At 48.5% G+C, this 7,543-nt stretch overlaps 1 long non-coding RNA gene across 1 annotated transcript in view; it reads left to right on the top strand.

The window, feature by feature from the left end:
* The first annotated feature begins 6,115 nt into the window (after window positions 1-6,115).
* Window positions 6,116-7,543, top strand: part of LOC138258381 (uncharacterized) — a 92,337-nt gene continuing 90,909 nt past the window's right edge. The window contains exon 1 of the long non-coding RNA XR_011198411.1: window positions 6,116-6,424. This is a non-coding gene — a long non-coding RNA (uncharacterized lncRNA). The remainder of the gene's footprint in view (window positions 6,425-7,543) is intronic.

Genomic DNA, 7,543 nt, shown 5'->3' with positions numbered 1-7,543 from the left:
GCCTCGCACTTGCTGCCGTCCCTCGCACCCGCCGCTCCACGGCGGGTGGGAGATCTTTCTCCTTCCTGGCGGCCAAGACCTGGAACTCCCTCCCCACCAGCCTCAGGACCACCCAGGACCACTCCGCTTTCCGGAGACTCCTAAAGACTTGGCTGTTCGAGCAGCGATAACCCCCCCTTTCCCCCCTAGCGCCTTGAGACCCGCACGGGTGAGTAGCGCGCTTTATAAATGTTAATGATTTGATTTGATTTGATTACACGCGTGCACTACACATAGGTCACTACCTATGTGTAGCTTCACAATGGTAACTCCGAATATGGCCATGTAACATGTCTATGATCATGGAATTGCCCCCTCAATGCCATCCTGGCATTGTTGGCACAATCCCATGATCCCACGGGTCTCTAGCACAGACCCGGGTACTGCCAAACTGCCTTTTCAGGAGTTTCACTGCAGCTGCTGCTGCTGCCAACCCCTCAGACAGGTTTCTGCCCTCCTGGGGTCCAGCCAGGCTTGGCCCAGGAAGGCAGAACAAAGGACTTCCTCAGAGAGAGGGTGTTACACCCTCTCCCTTTGGAAAAAGGTGTTAAGGCAGGGGAGGAGTAGCCTCCCCCAGCCTCTGGAAATGCTTTCATGGGCACAGATGGTGCCCATTTCTGCATAAGCCAGTCTACACCGGTTCAGGGACCCCTCAGCCCTGCTCTGGCGCGAAACTGGACAAAGGAAGGGGGAGTGACCACTCCCCTGACCTGCACCTCCCCTGGGAGGTGCCCAGAGCTCCTCCAGTGTGCTCCAGACCTCTGCCATCTTGGAAACAGAGGTGCTGCTGGCACACTGGACTGCTCTGAGTGGCCAGGGCCAGCAGGTGACGTCAGAGACTCCTTCTGATAGGCTCCTTCAGGTGTTGCTAGCCTATCCTCTCTCCTAGGTAGCCAAACCCTCTTTTCTGGCTATTTAGGGTCTCTGCTTTGGAGAATTCCTTAGATAACGAATGCAAGAGCTCATCAGAGTTCCTCTGCATCTCTCTCTTCACCTTCTGCAAAGGAATCGACTGCTGACCGCGCTGGAAGCCTGCAAAACTGCAACAAAGTAGCAACGACGACTACTGCGACACTGTAACGCTGATCCAGCCGCCTTCTCGACTGTTTTCCTGGTGGTGCATGCTGTGGGGGTAGTCTGCCTCCTCTCTGCACTGGAAGCTCCGTAGAAATCTCCCGTGGGTCGACGGAATCGTCCTCCTGCAACCGCAGGCACCAAAGAACTGCATCACCGGTCCTCTGGGTCTCCTCTCAGCACGACGAGCGAGGTACCTTGAACTCAGCAACTCTGTCCAAGTGACTCCCACAGTCCAGTGACTCTTCAGTCCAAGTTTGGTGGAGGTAAGTCCTTGCCTCCCCACGCCAGACTGCATTGCTGGGAACTGCGTGTTTTGCAGCTACTCCGGCTCCTGTGCACTCTACGAAGATTTCCTTTGTGCACAGCCAAGCCTGGGTCCCCGGCACTCTAACCTGCATTGCACGACCTCCTGAGTTGTCCTCCGGCTTCGTGGGACCCTCTTGTGCAACTTCGGGTGAGCTCCGGTTCACTCCACTTCGTAGTGCTTGTTACAGCACTTCTGCGGGTGCTGCCTGCTTCTGAGAGGGCTCTTTGTCTTGCTGGACGCCCCCTCTGTCCCCTCACGCAATTGGCCACATCCTGGTCCCACCTGGGCCACAGCAGCCTCCAAAAATCCTAACCGAGAGCTTTGCAGCTAGCAAGGCTTGTTTGCGGTCTTTCTGCAGGAAAACACTTCTGCACGACTCTTCACGACGTGGGACATCCATCCTCCAAAGGGGACGTTTCTAGCCCTTGTCGTTCTTGAAGAATCCTCAGCTTCTACTGTCCAGTAGCAGCTTCTTTGCACCCACAGCTGGCATTTCCTGGGCATCTGCCCACTCTCGACTTGATCGTGACTTTTGGACTTGGTCCTCTTGTTCCACAGGTACCCTCGTCTGGAAATCCATCGTTGTTGCATTGCTGGTTTTGGTCTTTCCTGCAGAATTCCCCTATTACGACTTCTGTGCTCTTTGGGGAACTTAGGTGCACTTTGCACCCACTTTTCAGGGTCTTGGGGTGGGCTATTTTTCTAACCCTCACTGTTTTCTTACAGTCCCAGCGACCCTCTACAAGGTCACATAGGTTTAGGGTCCATTCGTGGTTCGCATTCCACTTCTAGAGTATATGGTTTGTGTTGCCCCTATCCCTATGTGCCCCCATTGCATTCTATTGTGACTATACATTGTTTGCACTGTTTTCTATTGCTATTACTGCATATTTTGGTATTATGTACATATATCTTGTGTATATTTGCTATCCTCATACTGAGGGTACTCACTGAGATACTTTGGCATATTGTCATAAAAATAAAGTACCTTTATTTTTAGTATATCTGTGTATTGTGTTTTCTTATGATATTGTGCAAGTGACACTAGTGGTACTGTAGGAGCTTCACTCGTCTCCTAGTTCAACCTAAGCTGCTCTGCCAAGCTACCTTTTCTATCAGCCTAAGCAGCTAGACACCCCTCTACACTAATAAGGGATACCTGGGGCTGGTGCAAGGTGTAAGTACCCCTTGGTACTCACTACAAGCCAGTCCAGCCTCCTACAGTGGATCGTGAGGGTCTGATTGGTTCTCTGAGTGGATGTGTGATATCTGTGTGGGTCGGTAAGTGGGTGTGTCAGTGTCTCTGTGAGTGGGTGTGTCTGTCTGAGTGGGGCTGTGAGTAGGTATATGAGGCACTGAATGGGTCTGTAAGTGGGTGTATGAGTGTCTGAGTGTATTGGTGAGTGGGAGCATAAGTATCTGAGTAGGTCTGTGAGTAGGTGTATGAGGGTCTGAGTGAATCTGTGGGTGGGGGCATGAAAGTCTGAGTGGGTCTGTGAGACGGGTGCGTGAGTGTCTGAGTGGGTCTATGAGTGGGTGCATCAGTATCTTAGTGGGTTTGTGAGTCCGTGCATGAGTGTCTGAGTGGGTCTATGAAAGGGTGCGTCAGTATATTAGTGTGTTTGTAAGTGGATGCGTCAGTGTCTGACAGGGTCTATGAGTGTTTGTGTTCAGGGTCAGAGTGGGTCTGTGAGTGGGTGCATGGGTGTCTGAGTGTGTCTGTGAGTGGGTGCATGAGTGTCTGAGAGGGTCTGTGAGTTGGTGCATTAGTGTCTTAGTGGGTCTGTGAATGGGTGCGTGAGGATCTGAGTGGATTTGTGAGTGGGTGTGTGAGTGTCTGAGTGGGTCTGTGAGTGGATTCAAGAGAGTCTGAGTGGGTCTGTGAGTGGGTGCATGAGGTTGTGAGTAGGTCTGTGAGTGGGCACGGTCGTGTCTGAGTGGGTCTGTGAGTAGGTGCGTGAGGGCCTGAGTGGGTGCATGAGTGCCTGAGTGGGTCTGTCAGTGGGTCTATGAGTCTCTGAGTGGGTATGTGAGTGAATGCATGAGTGTCTGCTTCTATGAGTGAATAATTTATTGCATGAATAAACATATTTGCAAATATCACCTGCTGTAAAAAACAAGGACTCCTGTATCACAGCCCTGGAGTCAGGGTACCTCCCCCCAGACCCCTTATGCCACTTTGCATTTCACTTTTCAGCCCTGGGGACAGTAACTCACTCCCTAAACTAGCGGTCGCAACTTCCTTGTCAGGAAGTAGCCAGCCAATCACAGCATTCCTGTTCACACAGGCATTCGCAAATACGTTGCGATTACCATGAAAATGTTGCAAAGGAACAGCGGTCCTAGATATATAATTTGGTTTTCTTTTTAATATCGTCTAAATTACTGAACAGATTTACAACAAATAAGCAAAAGCCTAACCTACATACTGAGTGCTAGCTTAATGCCAAATGTGGTGTAATTCTGTCCAGTGGTTCGGGCTGTATTCATGTTCTAAACTCCTGTGGGAATTAAGATGGGAAATGCATGTTTTTTGCCCCCCTGACCCCCCCCTTTTTTTCTCAGCCCCGCTTCGTTGATCACTCTGAAACTTTCTGTGCACAACGAGAATCACTGGGGCATTTTTTTGGGAACATTTTGGGACGATTCATCAAAAGGTGCCAAAGATAAAGGCAAGTAAAAAACGATTTTTCTATGGAAGCATGGTCCTAACTATAACTACCTAGTTATAAGACGCCAACATATATATATATGTATAAAACCTACTGGCGACGGCAATATTTCACACACCTTGTCTCCACCAATGTGTGCTGTCCCTTTGACCCCTTAAATGTATGTGCTGATAACATGAAAGCTAAGGTTAGCTCACTAAAGTCTGTTTTAGCAGAAGGCGTAAATAAAATCACTAGGGTTAATGTGTGCATTTGAGAACTTTTGTGTTCAAAGATGTATATTTTTATATAGGTAGCTTTTCCATCAGGGAGTTGAACGAAATCGGTGCACGTTACGATTTTACCATTAAAGCTTTTGAGGATCAGTATGTTTTGTGAAGGCATGTAATGGTCATCAGTGGAGCGCCTAATGGTGATATCATTGTGTGTGTGGTGAGTTGTTCACTAGAGGAACTATCTCTTTGAATTAAAGGGGTTGTACTTAAAATGTGGAAAATGCTTAATGACAACGGTTTTACTTTTGCAGTGTGGAAGAGGGTGGTTGGGTGGTTTCAAAACGTGTGCACAAAATCAAACTGAAACTGAATGTGTCCATTACTTACAGATAATGGCATTAATCCTAATACTACTCCCTCACCTTCATTCTTAACCAATGGTACCCCTGACCCCTCCCTCCTCTAAATAAAAAACTCCCTCTGCCCCCACCTTGTCCTGTACACAAGCAAACACAGACAATCAGTTGGTCCATACTGGGAGGGTGAGAGGGAACTAGAAGGAAGGTGAAGGAGTAGGTCTAGGATTAATGACAATATCCGTAAGTAATGGACGCATTACTTCCCATCCCTCTCTCGACTTCCTTCTTAACCAATGAGACATAGCAAATGAAAACGAAACGGACAACTGAGTCAGAAAAAAAAACAAAGGAAAGAGAGAGAGCCCAAACAGTGGACCCAACATAAAATCCAGATGGTCCTACTCAGTAATCCTAAAAGGGAAAAACAAAAATAAATGGGGAAGCTAAAGGCATAGCCCAAGAAATCCCAACCATAGAAGCCTCCTGCTAGGCAGCCACCACAGGGGCCAATCGAAGGAGCATCCGATGAGCCAGAGGCAGGCAACAATATGTGCCACTGAAAAACAGGCAACTGACACACCGCAAAGAAGGGAACGGAGCACAAGGACCGCAGGAAGAGAACCCACAACATACAGTGTGAGGGGGGCAGGAACACACAGGCCGCAGCACGAGGGTTGGGGATGTGGACTCCCAGACCACAGATGACCCTCAGAGCCTCATCCGAAGGCCACAAAACCAACCAGGCCACCAGGAAAGCAACCGTCAACTACCAAACGCAAAACCAGGAATCAGGTGGCCCAGCAGGCGCAAGGCCAAAGCTGCGTGAAAGGGCTGCAGAGAAACCAAAGAAAGGAACCCAAACAGTTTCCCACGAAAGAAAGAAAGAAAGAAAGAAAGAAAGAAAGAAAGAAAGAAAGAAAGAAAGAAACAGCCATGTTTCCGAAAGACAGCACAACAGGGAAAGTACATCAGGCACCCCTGCGCCAAAATCCACAACTGAGAGTGTGAGGTACGGAGACCTGAACCATGGGCAGCTCTGTCAAGAATTACACATCTTGTGTTTGAAGAATGCATATCCGGCCACCATCTCGCATTACTACAAGGCCTGAGCTAGACAAGCAAAAGAACCATGTTCTGAAGTGCAGAAAAACAGTGTGCCAGGGTCACACACAGCAAAGGAAGCCCAAAGGAATGCTGGTAGCAAAGGCCAAGAGGCGGCGCTGGTGAGCAATGTGAGGTATAGGATTCTGGATAAATGACAAGATTACTATGGTCCCCCTGGCTGCATTTCTAGACTTCGCCTGTGAGAAAGTGACACTCATGAGTACACTGAAATTATGAAAAAGTCACCCATGGTAATCTGAAACCATGGTAGCCAGGCATGAGGCCAAGGATGACCTCAGCAAGACAAGGAGGGTAACCTTCAGCCGGCCTAAGGACTGCACAAGAAGTCAACAAGGAGGCCAGCACACACTACAACAAAGAAAGAAAAACAGGCACAACCCCAATCCTGCCACCCAGCTGCCGAGCCTCCAAAATGTTCCAAGACCCTCCAAGGCGCTGACCTGGAAGTGCAGCCTCAGACACAGCAGGACCGCTAGACTCTGTCACGGTGCCTGCAGGCAGCACTACGAGCGCAGCCACGCTGAAAACAGGAAATGTCGCCAACCCAGGAAATCACAGCCCAAAGCTTTGTTCACAGTAGGGAAGCAAACAGCGAAGCCCCCCAGGCCACACCTTGAAGGGAGAAAGAAGGTAAGTCAACCTGGAGGCAAAAAAGAACAGGACGAAGAGGGGGGCAGAGGGAGTTTTTTATTTAGAGGAGGAAGGAGTCTATTGGAAGCAAGGGGCCTCATTGGTTAGGAAGGAAGGCGAGGGAGAGACAGGAGGTAATGGGACACTTTAATTTGTTTACTTATTGTTGTATGCAGCATCCCCTTTATCCTTCTCTAGGCTGCCAGAGCCAAACCCATTATGTCCTACAGTGAGGATGACGTGAGTAGAAGAACAATATTATCACGCAGCATTCACTGTTGTGGGTCATAAGTCTAGGGTGACCAGCGTCCCAGATTTGCCAGTCCCGGTTTTTCACCAACGTTCCCATGAGATTTAGGGAAATTTAGCCCATTGCCCGGTTTTTAAATAGGGTGGCCTGAAAATGGTGAGAGGTGAATTTTTTTTGTTTTTCAAAGAAGAGAAAAAGAGATTGTTAGCAGGTGTTATCAGAAAGCAATTTAATTAACAGGTATTATACTGGCCTTAAAAATTGCCTTTTATTTATGTTCTTAGTCCCTCTACTGTACTTCTGTGCTGATAAGAGTTATCATTCTATGCGCTAGGTTGAAGTAAAATTGTAGTCCTTCTTCTATTTTTGGGAAATGTCCCAGTTTTTGGGTTTAAAACTCTGGCCACCCCACATAAGTTTGATATTTTTGTCAACAATTAGGGTCTCATCGAAGTGCAGGCAATAACAGTGCATCTTTGACAGCCCATAAACTCCTTGCCTCAAAAACAGTGCACACACCACATGGTTGCATCGGGACCCATTTAGTGACACAGTCCGTTTAGTGTAAAAGGCCATTTATTTAGGACAGGATTGCAAATTGTACATAACTTTTAACTTTCAACAAAACCAACTTTATAAAACCCCACCCTTTTAATTTCTCCTTGACCATCCCTTTTCACTCATCCCCTTCACTTTTCACTTCCATTCCCCCCCACACATTCTCCTTTTCCTTTCATGCCCTACCTGCTTCGGGCATCCACCACACTCTCATCCTTCACCTTCTTCTTTTTCCCCTGGAAGGGTGGCCAGGCCCGCATCTGGATCTCCACCCTCCCCATCTACTGCCACCCATCACAAACCCTATTGTT

This window comes from Pleurodeles waltl, chromosome 2_1, assembly GCF_031143425.1.
Source record: "Pleurodeles waltl isolate 20211129_DDA chromosome 2_1, aPleWal1.hap1.20221129, whole genome shotgun sequence".
Lineage (NCBI taxonomy): Eukaryota > Metazoa > Chordata > Amphibia > Caudata > Salamandridae > Pleurodeles > Pleurodeles waltl.
Note: the sequence above shows the minus strand (reverse complement) of the source record. Positions and strands in the feature narration are given on the sequence as shown.